Source organism: Sander vitreus, chromosome 5, assembly GCF_031162955.1.
Source record: "Sander vitreus isolate 19-12246 chromosome 5, sanVit1, whole genome shotgun sequence".
NCBI classification, from domain to species: Eukaryota; Metazoa; Chordata; class Actinopteri; order Perciformes; family Percidae; genus Sander; species Sander vitreus.
Genome location: NC_135859.1, coordinates 25270678 through 25288485, shown reverse-complemented (window position 1 = coordinate 25288485; position 17808 = coordinate 25270678). Strand labels below are relative to the sequence as shown.

Sequence of the window (17808 nt, the reverse complement as noted above, 5' to 3'; positions counted from 1 at the left end):
CTCTATTACTGCATTGCTGAACATATCGCACCTGCCCCCTTAGACAATGCTCCTATATCCACTTCTAATCTATTTGTACAATCTGATTTTTGTTAAAATGCACATGACCTGTGCATATTTACTGTGTGCCACTCACAGTCAAGAATATGAAAAAAAAACACCTGGAATAGTCTATATAAAACTACTGCAAACCTACTTTTTGCCACTTCAGTGAACCAATTAGTGAACCAATTTTGCCAATATGGGTAAATGAAACATTTTCTTACTTATCTGTATAACATCATTACATTTTCCCTTTAAAAACTATCATTAATAGCTATCATTATCTTCAAAAAAGTTAATGACCCTCGAAATTCACCTAACATATTCTTGATTGAACGCTGATGACCTGATATCTGGAAGTCGCCCTGCAAGCAATTATTTAGAAAGAGACAGATAAGAATAGAAATGGTAATATGACAAAGGAATGAGAAATGCCTGACAGAGGGAAACACACAGACAGAGAGAGAGAGAAACAGAGAGAGACTATGGCCCAGCCAAAGACCTTGAGGAAGGTATAAATCATAGACTGTATAATGCATGCATGCATTTTATTTGCATGCACAAAGGAGGAGGAAATAAAATGTGTGTGGGTGAAAAGACAAATAAGGAAAAGGGTGAAAAACAATAACAGAGGCTGCTTGGGCACAGAAACCCAATGATATGAAGATTCAGTAAAGTGGTGAATGGGACCAAGACTAAATACATTAAAAAAAGAGGTACCATTTGCTTGGGCATGGGTCTAGATCAGGATCAAAATGAGAATAGACTGAGTCATGTTTACAAAAACATTGAAATGGGAAATTATTTTCCAAAAGAAGTAAGCTAAGGACAACAATATGCATTTATTAACTACCTGTATCCACAGCAGAAATAAGAGAAAACACAACTCTAGCAATTATGTCCTAATGTAATTATTTAGGAGATTTTCTTTGCAGTCTAAAACCTGATCTGACTACTAGATGTTATTTAGGATTCAACAAGTTCACCCCATCCCAAACGAAGCAATGGCATCCAGGAACACTAGCGCTCTAAGGCTGCGTTCAGACAGGGAAACAGCGATTCGGCGATTTTCCGCAGGGTTGTGCACCGGGGGGAGTGTCAATGAAACGGCCCATTTCTGTGACGTCCTGTTGTGTTCCCAATGTAGCACAAGTAGACTTTATATTTCACAAATACTGTTTTCTGTCAGAATGTTTATAGATCTCGACGTTTCCTACCGCACTTAAAAGGAGCTTCATTCACAATGAATGGAAAGACCTGCGTTTTTGCCGCACCATCTAACACCTGACGCAGGCTGTGTAAATGCCCACTTACTCACAGTTATGTATAGGGACTGAGCTCAAAAGGGTTCAACGCATTTGTCAAAGGCCAATATGTTAGATGACTTGTAGCGCATCAGGAGGACCAGCTATGTTTAATTTTATCATCATGAGAGAGCTGGTGGTAAAAGGTTAACACAAAGGCAAACAAGGTGCTAATCTACATATGGCAAAGGATTTGCTCACACTGGGTGAGTTCCACTGAACAGCCTGTTAAGAGAATTAGAATGAGCCCCTAATCAATTATTGGAGTGGCAACTGGAACATCAGTATGTAAAGCTAAAACATCTGCAAAACAGAACATACCCTGACATTTGGCCTTTTTTGGCCATTTGCGCCTTCTTTACAACACCCAGATGCCGCACGCACCCACGCGTTACGTTATACAGGTATGTAGTAATGTAGATCCACAACATTCAAAAGCCAAATTCACCCATTCTCAACATATGTTTTTCCTCCCCTTGAGGTAATGATAGTAAAAAAAGTTTCTAATTGGCCGGGCTGGATAATTGCTCACTACTGGGTAATATGCCGTGGCACCAACGCAATGCCACAGTAATCAAAGAGCAAGGTATTTCGTCTATGCTTGCGTTAATTTTATTTCATCCATTACTGCGAGTACCTAAAATGGAGACATTTGGAAACGCTGCTGACCCCGTTAAAGTTTGGGTTTGCGTTGTAGTCTGGACAGGCAGACGGACTGGGGTAGGCTTGCATGCCTTTCAGTAACAGTTCCAACTCGTCGGTCCAAGCACATAAATCCTTGGTCTTACATTACGACATACCATTGTTGTTCTTTCTCAAAAGTATTTTCAACTCCATGATTTTCAATCGCAGAGTAACTTTAAACAATCTGCTTCCTGTTGCATGGTCATGTGATATGCGTTTTCAGACGTGTTAATATGGATGAAGATCATTTCTGACCAGGCACCCAGGAAGTGCGCCAGGCTTTGAAGCAAATTGAACATAGTGGCCAAACAGTGGAATTGCAACTCCCAGCCCGTGAGATGATGCCCTCTGGCCCAAAAAGACTTCCCTATAGACTTGCATGGCAAAAGAGACGTCTGTAAATCAGAGGATAAATTCTTTTTTAGCGTCACAACTCCCGCAAAATGACTCATTTTACTATCAGAGTTTGAGCCATTTGGTCCGATACCATTTGGAAAGTCTAGAAGAGAGAACATTTTAATAATTTTTCTCCACTCAAGCTAGCAGACCGCTAAACTGGAAGTACAGGCCGCACAGTTGAAGCCGTGCTGATCATCTGGGACATTATTGGCTCAATGATGGCTTCATGCATCACTTAGTAACTCTCAAAGAAATGAACAGGGCTTGTGTGGACGAAGACAATTTTTGTTTCAAAACACTGTTTAAAAATGAAAATGTACTAGTGCGGATATAGCAACTTACTTATTTTCAATGAATGACATGAGCTCATCATCTTGAATTTGCCTTTTGTGAAAACTCTTGTCTCTAGCTGCTAGCTACACTCTGCCCTCCTTGTGTCCTCAGTGCACTCTTTACACCCAGCCTATAACAGAGGTGTGATAGCGTCAGCATGAAGTTAGCAGCCTCCCAAATGCACCGATTGTCTCATCAACTTTGAGCAGAACCCCGCCCGAGAGCAACTCCCAGGCCTGTGCTGTGCCTGGAGGCTGATAAACATAAAGACACACACACACACACTTATGTGCACATTCTCTAACACAAAAAAGTTGCTCAGTAATCCTGCAAACAATCACCTGTTGATTAGATTACAGGAGCCATCTAGAGAGAGGGAGAGAGAGGGAGGGAGAGAGAGAGAGAGTGTGTGTCTGTATCAGGCAAAACAGAAGACAGGAAGCAACAAAGAAAGAACAGAAAGTGACAGAAGACAGGTTACGTTAACTGAAACTGAGACAGTGTTACACCAAACAGACATAGAGTACTCAGGCGGGGTAGTCAGGACAGTCTAAACTAAGCTGGCTCAGTGACATAGTTGCTGAGAATGCTGTTTGACACGGGGTCCCTTTCTGTCTCTGCCTCCCTCCCTCCGTCTGTAATTCTGCCTGCCTTTCATGTGGCCATTTTAGGAGACGTTGAGTCACCCAAACCCAGCTGACAATATGACAGGAGCAACATTATTACACTTGGCTTGACAGCAGGAGAACCTGTGACACTCACCCTCTGAATAATGGGGTTTATCTCGCTGTCTCACTCTCTGTCTCTCTCCTTCCTTCCTCTGTGAGTTTGGTGGCTGGATAGGTAACTCTGCTGCCTTTTTTTCTGTCCTCTGTGTTTCTATTTCCTCTTGGTCAGGCTGCTCTCCCTCGACTCTCCGGTTTGTTCTATCTTCTCCTTTTTCCTCCTGAATAGGTGATGTTGAGAAAGGCAGAGAGAAGTCTCCCTCTGCTTGTTTTGTGAGGTACGATAGCCTGCACTAGCTCTCTCACTCGCTCTGTCTCTGTATTTTGTTTTCTTCCTGTCTACCTCCCTCCACCCTCAGTCACACACACAAATCAAAAACCCATCGACAACTCTCACCCCTCACATCATCTCACTCTTTTCCACTCTTCTTTTCTCTCTCAAGCTCCCCCCCCCCCTGCACTTTCTTCCTCTCTCATTTGCGCCCCTCCAAAATAACTTGAATACAAAAGCCACTTCACATGCTAGCGCTCCCCCTTTCCTCTCCTCCCATTTCTCCTCTTCCTCACCCTCTCTTTCTCTATCTACTCACAAGCCCCTCCTTTCAACCATTTTTTCGCTATCCCACCCTCTCTCTCTCTGTGTTTTCTTTCTGTCGTTTCCTCTCAGCTGATAGAGCCAGGCATGCTTTGCTCACTCAGCAGTGAAGACATACAGGGGAAAGAAAGGGGGGGAGGGTGACGCTGACAGCTTATTGGCTAGAGAAAAGGGGGGGGTCAGCTGTAGTGACTGAGGTCCTGATTGGCTGGGGGGAGGGAGTGAAAGGGGGGGAGGAGGCGTGGGGAAGCAAAACCACGCCCACCTGCTCCTGCTTGGTCTGTTCTGCAGAAGTAGAGAACAGACCAAAGAGCACTTTCCTCAAACGGTGTGTGTATATATATATACATATGTGTATGTGTATGTGTGTATGTGTGAAAATGTGTTTGCTTGACAGCTTCAAGTAGGTTTTGTGTACAGTGTTTAACTTGTATTATATATTCCCATAATGTGTCTGTGTCGGTTAGTTGAAAAGCAGTTAATAAAAAGGAGGTTAATGCAAACGTCTATGCAATTCATCCTCCCTTTTGTTTGCTGTCTTATTCACTCACACACACTCACATACAAAAGCACTCTGTGTGTAGCATGAAACGTAGGCTACACAGCGCCGACATAAGCACAAAAGCAGAAAACTTATCTACTGCTAGACTACAGATAGAAAATGAAGTGCATGTGAAAAAGTTTATCAGCTGAGTACCAGGAGCAGCCCTTAGCTGTGTGTGCGTGTGTGTTTTGCCAACTGTGAGCTAATAAAGAACAGCATGTTGACTAGGCATGAACTATTTCGAACAGTGATGTGGTTAAAGTACACACTGTGCGTGCACACTCATTCATTGTGGGTGAAGATTACACAACTTAAAACACTGTGCACAAAACAATGTTCAAACAAAACATATTTAGCATACAACTTCACCCAGCCCTCTTCTTACAGACACAAACACACACCTACCAAGTTATGCTTTGCCTTTGTCCTTATTTAGGGAACCAGGATTGACTTGTTATCAGATGTGTGCTGGTCGAGACATGAGAGACAAACCTAGCGATAGCGACAGTGACTGTCTGTCACTGTTTTTTCTGACTCCTCATATACATCTATCTCCTACTCAGTTTCCATCTGTGACACCCTGAGTCTGTTTCCAGAACCAGTTGCTGCTGCTTTGCTATGTTATCTCTGTCATACAGAAGGATGAAGGGGACATGTGTGTAGTTTTGTAGAGAATGTCCTAACCCAAACAAGGCTCTAAGGCCTCCTGCACACTGGCTGTGTGGCGTATGCGTGTCACCTGCGTGGCGTGTCCGTTTTTATTTCAGCTCCCATGTTAACAGCCGCACACTGCCTGCGTGACACGCACGTCTCAGGCGCGGCTCGAGCCGCGTCGAAAACGCGTGCATGCTAGAAATAGGACCGACGCCTATTTTTCACGCGACACGCAAGCGTGTTGGAAGCGTTTCTGCAAAATAGAATAGGAAAAGATATTTATATGTCATTTTGACACGAATACAGTTAATAAATGACATTTTGATGTTTGAAAGTCTCTAGGTTTTGACATAAATGCAGATATAAATGGAATAAAAAAAAATAATAATAATTATCGATTTTCAAATATTGCACCTGTCAATACAGAACGGAATATTCTGTAGCCTATTTTGCCGACAATACTGCCGACGCTGTCTTTGCTGTAATCAAATCAGTATATATTTATGTTTAACATAGTATTTCATTTTATCAATGGGAAACAAGACAAGGCTAGCAGCAGCAGCAGCAGTGTCAGGAGGCCTAAGTATATAGGGTGTCGCAGGGGCGATTCTAGGATCAGACCTTTAGGGGGGCTCAGCCCCTAATGAGAATGTGACACGGATACAGTGCCTTGCAAAAGTGTTAACCCCCCCCCTGGTAAATCAATCATTTCATTAGCCGATAATCTCTGAGCTAGCTACTAAACAACAACGTCAACTAACGTTTTTTGACAGTATTAACACTATGATGGAACTACAACTTACAAGTTATAAGTCACAGTAAACGACCATTTTGACACACTGTTCTAACATTCAGCAATTTAAGTTGCTTACGTTTCAATTTGGGTTCTAATTTGCGATCATGAAATTACCAACTTCTTCTCTTTCTCTGAGGACTAACAACGTTAAACTGCTGCTCTCCCTCTGACAGGTTAGATAGAGCGAGATTCAGCCAAAGTTTCTGTTAACCTGTTTGAACCTGTAATTGTTTGTCCCCTGTCACTAACAGACAGGTTCGCAAACTCTAACTTGAAGCACTTAATTCTTTTTTTTAATTTTTCTTTTTTTATTATTATTATAATTTTTAGGTGGGCTGAGATTAAATTTATGGGGGGTTTGAGCCCCCCTAAATTGTACAGATTGTAAAACTCTTCAAGTTTAAGATGTGATTTGGAGTTATTTAAATGTATGTGACTTGAGTTATGTCATTGTAACACTAACATTAGGTTGTTATCACACAATAGTAGAAAGTAGAAATACAAAATTTCTCAATCATGAAATAAAGAAAAACTACCTTGCTATATCCAAATATTTCACATGCAAACTTTTTTCTCACTTAAATGTGGAACTGCATTTAAAAACTCAGATACAGATGGTAAGTAACATACAGTATTTATAGAGACAGAGCGCATTTAAGTCCCGCCCCCATCGGAAGGGAAAACAACTCTCCACTCTCCATTGACCTGTATTGCGTGAAGGTGCCTCCTCATCAATTCCGTCTGCTAGCAAACAACAGAAAAATGCCTAAAAGCTGGTGTGTGATGGGATGCACTACCAATATAGTAAATAACCCATTACTAAGTTTTTATAAGCTGGCAAACCAAAAAACTGAGCTTTTAGGAAGACAAATGTGTATACAAATGTGAGGAATAAGCAGGGGGAATGGGAAGACTGTGGGATCCTGACACTAAGCGAACATTATTATGCCTGTTACGTTTGCAGCAAGCATTTTGTTACCAAGTTAAATATCCAAATATCAGTTTTAGGCTAACTATATTTCTGTAAATTAAGCTAAAGCTTTTTGACAGTATGCAACTTGTGTTATAGTGGAATGTGGACAAATCAGAAAGGTATGCAGCATTATGTCTGCAAGTGCCTTAGCTTGCAAACACATAGCTAATATTAGGTTGCTAAAAATGAATGTGTCCTCTCTGTTAGACAAGGGGTGCTAAAATAATCCTTTGACATGCTTAAATATAATGTTTTAGCCAGCTACAGGCACTTTGTTAGCGTTTCAACCCTTAGTTGCATATTTTGGCACCGACTGTTTTCCCCTCCAGTGGGCGTGGTTTTCAGAGTATGACACAATGCGCCCTGTCTCTATTGGGAGGATGTGAAGTAATTGAGCATTTAGTCATTTCACCTTTTTTAACAAACAAAACTAGTCTTACCACCAGTTTACCGTGTTACAATTTTTTATATTACAGTACAATATATTACCATTTTTACCCATTTTCATTCACATGTACAATTGGTACTGTATAAGCAATAGACATTAAATTCTACCTTGAAACTATAGCCTTTTAACAGCCACTGCTGTTGATGGACAAGAAGGGAATTTCATGCTTTGGTTATTTTCATTATTGCTTAATCTGCCGATAATTTCCTTGATTAAATGATTAATCATATCGCCCAAAAAATGTTGGAAAATAAAGAACAATATTTAATTTCATTTCCCAGAGCCCATTGTGACGTGTTTAAAATGCTTCTTTTATAAAAGTCAACAGTTCAAAAACCCCAACATATTCAGTTTACTATCAAATAAGATAAATAAAAACATTTGAGGAGGGAATGTTTGAAATGTTTGCTTGAAAATGGACTGAAACGATTAATTAATGATCAAAATAGTTGTTGAATAATTGACTAATTGACTAACTGTTTCAGCTTTACATGCATGTACTCATAGATACAGTGTGTGAAGATATGCGTGGAAGTGAGCAGAGATGAGGTTTGAAAAACCAGTCGGCTTCAACTACGTAACTCCAAATATAGAGATGTGGGGACAGGGAAGAGAGGGAAGGGGGAGGTAGAAGGCAAAATAGACATACAGCAAGATACACAAGAAAAATTTAAGGAAGGAAGATAAACTGACAGAGATAGGGGCAGATTTAATGGTTGCAAGGTTTCTGTCATGAAACAGGTTTGACTGCTGCAAAGCCTGTGAAACTGTAATAATAGGGACTTACTGCTCGCAAGCAGCACGGTTATCCAGGATCTTGTGTTTTAGCATACACAAACTTGCACACTTCTGTCTCTTTAAGATCCCATGTTGCTTTCCATACTTGGGAAAAAGGGTGCGTCTTCTCTATGAAGACCCTCCTCAATTCAAAAGGCACTCTGAGTGCAGCTGAGGAGAAAAAAAGCATAGAACACACACACACACACACACAAAATCAAACAAATTAAATTTGTCACACCAAATCGTACAAGGTAAACAAGCTAAACTCCAGTGACATGTAATCCGATCAGCTCTTTAAACTTGTGCATGATTCATCACGAAGCCGAATCTAGCCGTCAGACTGGCACATAGAAAAAAGTCAGCCAGTTGAATACCATCAGCACTCCAGGATCGAGCCAAGTCTCGGCAACAGGACACCACAGCTCCTGACATCCCGCTGGAAACCGCCGGAGGCACAGAGGCACACCCAGCTCAGCGTAATTATGGATTCAACTGCAGTTCTGGGCAAGACCCACCGTACGAAGCCGCCCGATTGGTTCAGGTTAGGCATCAACCTCAAGTAGTTAAGGTTAGGATAGCCAATTGGTCAGGGGTACCGTTACCTCAAGCAAGCATGGACCCCTGGCCAATCGTAGCGTGCTAATGCTACTGAAGTGCGGGTCTTGCCCTAAACTGCAGTTGGATCCATAATAATGCCCCAGCTCACCGTCCGACGCCTGCACACTGGCTAGCAGGATGCCCAACAGAGAAGACGCAGTCGGTGTTCCGTTCCTGCGCTTGCGTCGGTAGCCCCTCTGATATAGAGATGGAGATGGACGCAGAGATGGTCTTGCTTATGGGGGTCATAGATTGTACCTTATAGCCATCTTCACTTTTCACTCTGTTTACATCTGAAAACTCTGACCGGCCAGGCTAGAGGAGTTGATTTCTCTATCCTGATGAGCGACTCATAGTCATGAGATGGCCACAGAGATGGTCTTGCTAGCTTGAGCTGATCTTCTCCACCTTCTCCTCTGTGTTTCCTCTGATGTTTACATTTGAAAACTTGAGGCAGCTGGCTAGCTAGTCTAGGTTGGCAGAGTCGACAGGAGACTGGCAAGTTGATTTCTCGATCCTGATGAGCAACTCATAGCCACATGCCATCATTGTCCAACGTCAACCACATAAAGCACAACGAATATTTGTATATTAGACAATTCAGCATGACTTTTGCGGAGCTGACAGAGAGGCAACTGGAGAGGTCTGCGCCTTCTTGAAATTTACAATCCTGACTTGAGAGCACGGCAGTGTTTGTTTTAAACTATATCATGACGTTAGGGTTGGATTTGCATTGCACGTAAAATGCCGCGTTGCACACATAGACACACACACACATTACTTGTTTTTCTGGGCCTCCCAAAGTGACACCAGCTGTGTCCTCGGGGGGGGGGGGCACTAAACAGTCACAGCCTTCAAAGACTGAAGAGCTTCGATCGGACTCAACCAGCCCAAAACTCCCTTGAGTAAATCATTTAGTCAGTGTTAAATAACCTGTTTAAAGTATCGAAAACAAGTTCCAATTCACCCTGCTTCTTTGGGAGGGAGACAACAAAAAAGAGGAGAGGAAGAGGGGAGGTGGAGGAAGGGTGGGAAAGGAAAGTGTGCATGTGTAAAGGGGGGGGGCTCTTTAGTATCACACTCAACTGAACATATTTAAAGAGGCATGGAACCTTGTGTGTGTTGGTGTCTGTTTCTATTACGAAAGTGAAAGACGTGGAGACGTGTTAAAGAGGTTTGCAACTCTTATGTAAGTGATGAGAGCCAGCAGCAGCCAAACAATGGACATCGACAAAGCTCCAGTGTTTGCAGAAGCAGGTTTTACAGCTAATATCTACAAGGATATAAAAAGCACCGATGGTTTGTTTTACTGTAGCATTTAAATGTATTAGTATGCTGTAATAAGGTAGACATATTGTAGGAATGCCAATGTCTACAATAACAACCATCATTGTGTGAAATTAACTTGTTGACCCCCTTTGGCCTGTCATCATAAATTAAAGCCATTTTTACAACACCCTTCCCATTGTAATTCCTGACTTACTCACAGCACATGCTTTTTGTCTTAGTCTTCACTTTCTATTTTTAGCAGACTCAGTATGTGTCACCACATGGTAATAACATTAACGGCTTTCTATTTTCAACATTTCGGCTGCAAGCAACTGGATTTTATAGTAGAACAGGACCTCTGAATAAGATGCTTACCTGGCAGTTTGACTGCTATAACCACACCCAAACTCCCACAACCAAAACTCTACCATCATCAGATAGCCAGTTCCTTTAGGTTGTTTGCCATACAAAGTGGATGCTTTATTTACATTTCTAGATATGAACTAGATGATGAACTTTTTCTGGATGGGGAATGTTTGACCAGCTACCTGTTGATACATTTTGGGGTTAGGTTTAAATCAGGCAGATGCAGGAAATATACATGGGACATAGGACTGTCCAAATAAAGCATTCCTGAAATAATTTGTTTGTTTTTCCATTACCAAATATGCCTCTCCATCCACTTCTGCAATCATTTCCACCATTCATGACAAGATTCTCCAAGTGTGGAAACTTTTCTGTTGTGTATTCTGTAATCGATTGCTTTAATTGAATTTTCTCAGAGAGATGATTAAAGTTTGATGAAATCAAGTTCAATCCAGTTTTCCTTTCAACACGAATCCATCAAGGAATAGTCAAATATTAATTTCTAATATTTGATCGCCACCTAGCCCACATGGAATATCTAATCCTCCCACTCACAGCAGAGGTTTACTCTGTGATGCATTTCAGTGTCTGGTCAGAAAAGTTTGGACAAAAAGAATTTTGAGGGAAGATGGTAATGAAAGGCAAGAGAAGGACACAATCAAATAATGGTTGACATGTACAAGGAGAAAGGAAAGAGACAGAGTGCAATGGGAAGAAATGCAAAGATGGGGAGGAGTGTGGCACACTGAGTCTTGGTGACAGGCCGGGCCAGCTCAGAGGATGGAATGTTCCAGAGAAATATGTTGCCTATTCATGGAGGACAGGAAATAAAGCCTTCTCTCTTTCTCCAGCGCTTCTCCCTTCCCTCTCCCTCTTTCACCACCTTGAATTCAGCTGCCTGTCTTTTTACCTCGCTCTCTGTCTCTTCACCTCAATATGTGTGTTTCTTCCCCTCCCCCATTCTCCTGGTCTTTGGGTATTCTTTTCTGTTCATCTTCCTTCAGTTTAAATCAATTAATTTTTTTTACTTTCATGCTTGGGGAACTCGCACAGCATGGTGGTGCTGCACCACTCAGACTGGTAGTGGCTGAATGTAGTCCAGCCTGCCATCTGGGCATTGAAATGGAAATAAAGAAAATCACTTGCTTTACTACGTAGCTCACTAATACCTAACCAGGGCATACTTTTACTATTTAGCCAACTGACCTGATGAATGTTTACTAGGCAAAGTGCATGGTGGAGAATATTACGGTCGAACGTGCAGTTAGAGATCAGTTTATTTGAAGGTGTATGGATACAAAATCTGAACGTAATATCAGTGAGAAATGCTCTCAAATTGAAATAATGCGCTCTTGAATAAAGATAGGAATATAACTCCATATAGGTGTGTGATCATTTTACAACAGCAGAATAAGTGGAGAAAACAATGCACAACTTTACAATGACCTTAAGGACAAGTGTTAAAATACCAGTGAAGCTTGCACACATGCATGCTTATAGACACACACATATACAGAGAGCAGCTCACCCATTTTGGTCTGCAGGGCGTTAAGGGCAGAGAGAGGTCTGGCTAGGATTAATCCTGAGATCAGTCCAACATAAACACACATACAGTAAATGTGTGTGCTTGTTAAGCAGCGGTTAATACTGACAAGCTTTGGTACCACAAGAGTTGCTACTCTGTGGTTGGCAGGGCTGGACACATACACACTCATATCCAAATATGAGTTTATATATATGAGTTTTTATTTATAAACTATAAATAAAACAGAAGCACCTAAAAAAAAACAAGCAACCTAAATAAGTTGGACATGGTCTAGACCTGCTCTTTATGAAAAGTGTCTTGACAATATTTATTTGTATAAAGCCACAAATGTATCTAATTACATGCAAAAATCTTTCAGTTAAATGTAGACATGCATCTCTGCATGAAAGACTGACTCTTTGAATTAGCACACACCAAAGCAGCGCATGAAACTACTATTCATTGGCGAGTTATCGCCAATGAATAGTAGTTTCATGTGTGATGAAATTGGTATACAAGTTCATCACACTGTGAGAACAATCTTCTGAGATAGCTTGCCACTGTACACTCTACCATACAGTATATTGATCATAATTTGACTTTGTGTAAAGGGTGATTTTCTTTAGCCAATCTGTTGACTGCTTCCCAACTGTGTCATAACACTGATGGTGTCCTCTGCTTGTTACATTGGGCCACAGCAGAAAGGGATCCTGCCAAGGATTCAGCCAGAGCAGTTAGGACAAAAATGCTCCGGCTCAACCGTTCCCTGGATCTGATAAGACGCACAAGACCGGCCAGGCACAAACAAAAACATTTACGGCACACTAATGCACCACAACCGTGAGCATACAAATAAAGACACAGATATGCCCCAATGAAAAACAAAAGGCTTCAGGCCTCCACTATTTTCTGTAGGCATACCGTGTGATTAGCCCTCACTTCTCTGAGGCTTCTCTGTGGAAAATACACACACACACACATGCACGCACGTACAGCCTTGCAGGCCTTGAAGGTGGACACCCCAGCTCTCTTTGGGAGGACATGAAACGTACTAATGCTTTTTAGGCCTGCAAATTATGTGTGTTATGTGTGTTAGAAAAAAAAAAAATTGAATTGAAACACACAAATATAGTATGTTAAATAATATTATTAAGTCAATTTCCGAGAGTGATAGCACAGCTATCCCAAAGGAAAACGTTTTTTTGTTCATTCTGTATGAAAGTCAATTTTAGTGACACATGATGCATGCAAACGCCCAAGCCTGTCATACATACTCAAGTCTCTGCAAGATGGAGAGATGGGGATAAAAGCAACACAGACAGACAAGAGGGCTTTGATACGAGGCGAGGGGAACAGGACAAATGGCAACATACTGGAGAGTAATGGACAGAAAGAACAAGACAAGGATGAGAGGGAGAGGGGCAGAGAGTGAACAGGTCTTAGCTTGATAAGCTCTGTGTTGACCTATATAATGCATAGAGAGACACCTGCCTTCCAACATCTACTCATTGATTCTAGGGCTCGTATGGAAGCCACATTAACAAAATAAATAGCTCACAGTCTACATAGAATTATATTTAGCCTTTGTATGTGTATACCAAGTCATTCATTAGGATTAAGTATAAAACTCAACCCACTTACTTACGAGCACTGAACTTTAGACATCTTTCATCTTTGTTGCAACAGCTCATTTGTTGCAACAGCTCACATACCCACACAGTACAGGACTGGATTTTACAGCGCTCTGTCTCTCAGAGTGTAATGTCAAACCATGTTGATTTATTCAGAGGCTGGTACTGACGCCATGCCATCTTCCTCTCTCTCTTGTCAGCCGTTTTTGAATAAAGTTGAGCAGGCTGCTACTATAGACGAGGCCACCAAACACCCAAAACAAATATGGAGCACTTGACAGGAGACAAAGTTCCAAAGTGGCTCTCAAAAGGTGTGATGCTGGTTTTCTACCATTAATGAAACATGATACATAAAATAGTACTGGATATTAACCAGTTTTTAGCCATTAGCTTTTAGCAAGTTCTCAATATTTGCATTCTGCAGGTATTGTACTGCTGCCCACTGATCCTCAATGGGGTGATATCGTGTGCATGAAACATTTCTAAATAAATACTTCATCAAATAATGAGTTTGTGGCTTCCTTTTTACTTTTTCATTCATTGTTTTCTGTCCCAATATTTAGGCACTCCAGCATGTAACAAGCAGTATTTACCCTTTGCTAGGTTAATCAGACGTATCATTAAAATGACATTCAATCAATGGCTGAAGTGGACTGTTTGAGCCACTTAGAAGTGGACTGTTTGAGCCACTTAGATTGGACTTTTAGAAGTACCACACTAAATTCCTCAAATTGATCAATCCTTAAAAATACTGCTTAGGTGACTACTTCTTATTTTGAGTTTTCATTCCATTATTGCATTGCTGTGTTGGGTCTAATTGTCAATACACTTAGACACTCCACCACATTTAAAATAGTCTCCCAATGCTTACTTATTCCAAGCATCCTTGAATTTATTGACATTCCCTTCAGTGCCCTATTAATTAGTAAATGTATTAACCACAGTAAGCCAGGAGCTAGGAGAACACAGTTGCAAACATATGGAACCTGCAGGTTTGTAAGAGGACTAACCACTTCCTCTTATAGACAGACTGTTAAGTGGACTAACTGACCTTTAATGGTAACCCTGAAGCTAGGTTTAGTTGGTGTGAATGTGTAAAGACCCGAGGTGAGGGTTTCAAGGTTACCAGTCAAAGCTGCACAGGTGCTTTTTTGGGAAAAGGATGTTATTAGGAAATATGACTATGACTTTATGTACTTACAACAGCCTTTTGCAAAAGTGACAGCTGGAAAAACGTCTTCACTCTGGAGGCTGTCTTATATGTGTCTTTAGTGTGGGGACATTTGGACTCATTAGGGTGAAAATACAAGCAAACACAGTTGATGTTGTCTCTGACCTGTCCTCTTGTTAATTGTACCTTTAATCTTAACCTGCCTGTCCCTGGGCTGAACAAGGTATTTCATAGCATTTTATTATTTATTATTTTATTTTAGGACAAGAGAGACATTGTTCTGTGTTAGTCTACCAGTCAGCACTGGTTCTTGGTGATGGCTTAAGGCTATGTATTATGAAACATGTATTCACAGTGACAAACACTTATACAATTGTATTTGTTATATGTAATGTGTTTTCTTACCCTTAAATCTAACACTTTTATTTTAACTATTTTTATTACAATTGCTAAATAGCTCTTTATTTAAGATGTAATTTAGCTCTTTAAAATACACAAATACAGTACATATGCATGCACACACACACACACACACACACACACACACACACACACACACACACACACACACACACACACACACACACACACACAATATAGCAAAGGGAAGTGTTGAGAACTGGATCTAACCCACATAATCATCTGTAATCTCTGACATCAAATCCTGCAGTGACACATTGGAGGACTAACAACAAGCCTTGATGAGCTCAAAGCATTTAATAGCCACCCCCACTTTCCACACACACACACACACACACACACACACACACACACACACACACACACTAAAAATGTAATAAACTGTATACTGTAGTTGAACTGCAGGCAAGGTAAGAAGAGCCACTTGCATGCCAATGTTTGACAGAGGCTGTAACATTGTTAGTATGTGCCTAATCTATTCAGACAGAATAAAGTGTACATAATGTAGTCTTCTAAATAGCCTAACTAGGTACTGATGGCTCCATATTTTATCATGAGAAAACACATGACTACTCATGACCACACTGCTTAACTCAAGGTAGGCTACTTGGCTGGACAGTAAGCATATAAGCATACACTAGGTTTTAGTCAGTCATCCCTCGGGATTCCTGGCGTTGGTTTTTTTCCATGCAAAAACACTCATTCTTGCTGAGTTTTTAATTGTTCCCTCCCTTCCTTCCTTTTCCTTTTCCTTTGATGTGAGATGATTTTCTAAGTTTCTTTGTCTCACCTAAATAAACTGAATTCATTTCTTCTTTTTTATTATTCCCAGTGTGTTTTAGCCTTTGGGAACTTAAGTCAAAGAGTGACTGTACACGGGACAAGCCCAGACCAAGGACCCAGGCCTGCGGAACAACATGCACCTCGCCTTCAGGGTTGGTTACAGAAAAGATCTGCACATGACGTCACACTCAGCTGAGGACAAAGCCTACTGGTTTCTCCCAGGCAGAGGTGGGGGGTGGCTGTGCAGATGGTTTGCTGCAGCAATGTATGTATATGTGTGTGTGTGTGTGTGCAGAAATCTTCTATTTACATACATGTGAGGCAGCTGATATGCATGTGTGCTGTATGGGTGATGTGGATTCAGTGTGACCTCACACACTTGTGCCTAATGTGTACATGTCAATGTATTGCAGCTCAGCATAATAACACTGTAATAACTGATTCTACTCTAAAACTTTATAGATTTTATATTACTGTAACAAGGCTTTAGTTCCAACATCAATGCTGCATTCACTGCATGATGCAATGCAACTCCCAAATGCAATCCAAGGGAATAATACACCCACAGCACTCAGTGATATCCACTGATCATCATCACTCCACCCGCTGAGTTATAGTCATAATTTCACAGATATATATATATATATATATATATATATATATATATATATATATATATATATATATACACACACACATATATACACATATACACACACACACACACACACACACACTAGTGCAGGTTGACCCCTCTTTCCTGCACAACCCATATATGCACAATGCCAGGAGGGCATGAGTGTGCAGCTATCTAGCTAACAAAATCAAATATTTAAACATGCATTATGATTACACACACACACACACACACACACACACACACACACACACACACAATCACCATCACGGATGTTTGTGTAATACATTGGGATTTCTATCACTTTGTCCCTAACCACCGCAGACTGTATGCACGTTCGTACGCACACACACATAAAGAAAGAAGGCAGACAAAGCAGGGGAACGCCCCCTACTCCCTGCAAGCTACTGTCAGGTCATCGGATGGTTTAGGCTGAATTCCAATCATTCTTTGCTCAGATTATTATTGAGAAAATGATGACTGTTACAACCTGCATGTTCAGAGTGTAAACCTTTAACTGTAAGCATTCAGGAATTACAAAATTGCCAGTACCTTTGTTCAATTTCCATCTATCATTAAAGTTCACACAATGCAGAAGATTAAGAGGTAGCTAGCTAGTCAAATTTCAAGATTTCGGAGCCGTTACTTACCTAACAAAAAGAGGTGGACTCAGGAGGAAAAACACAGCCTGGCAGCTTGAACTGAACGTCCCTGTCGTCTGATAGTTTGGCCTGTTTGTTATCTCTCTGCCGCGTTGTCGCATTCCAGGTAGCTAACGTTGTAGAGCGAAAATCGACTTCGAAGCTAAAAGCCCTTAGCAACCTTAGCTGGATGTTAAATGGGTAAAATGATCGGACAGATTCAGTCTCGTCCTCCCACTCTGCCTTGCCACATAGCTCGGCTGTTGGCTGACTACGTCCCTTCCTCTCCGTGCCTGTCTTTTCTGTGCTCGCAGCTGTTTTCGTTGTTTCAACCTTTTCCTGAAATTCCTCCTGTCCCTTTAAGCGTCGTTTCCGGGGTTTGCAATGAGGTGGGGCTTCACGGCCAGCTGAGCCCCTGTCATTTAAGAGATTGGTCGCTTCTATTCCTTTTAACAAATCAGCACTCAGGGATTACGCCTTCTTTGAAACAT

The 17808-nt window shown here is 41.2% G+C and overlaps 1 protein-coding gene across 2 annotated transcripts in view; it reads right to left on the bottom strand.

Annotated features, from left to right (window-relative positions):
* atosb (atos homolog b) overlaps positions 1-17674 on the bottom strand; it is a 30215-nt gene extending 12541 nt beyond the window's left edge. The window contains exon 1 of one of the 2 annotated variants that reach the window (XM_078251226.1): positions 17327-17674. The gene's annotated coding sequence lies outside the window, so the exon portion shown is untranslated. Of the gene's footprint in view, positions 1-3524; positions 4158-17326 lie in introns of those variants that run through there. The other variant, XM_078251225.1, reaches the window with a different exon arrangement.
* Positions 17675-17808: the final 134 nt, after the last annotated feature.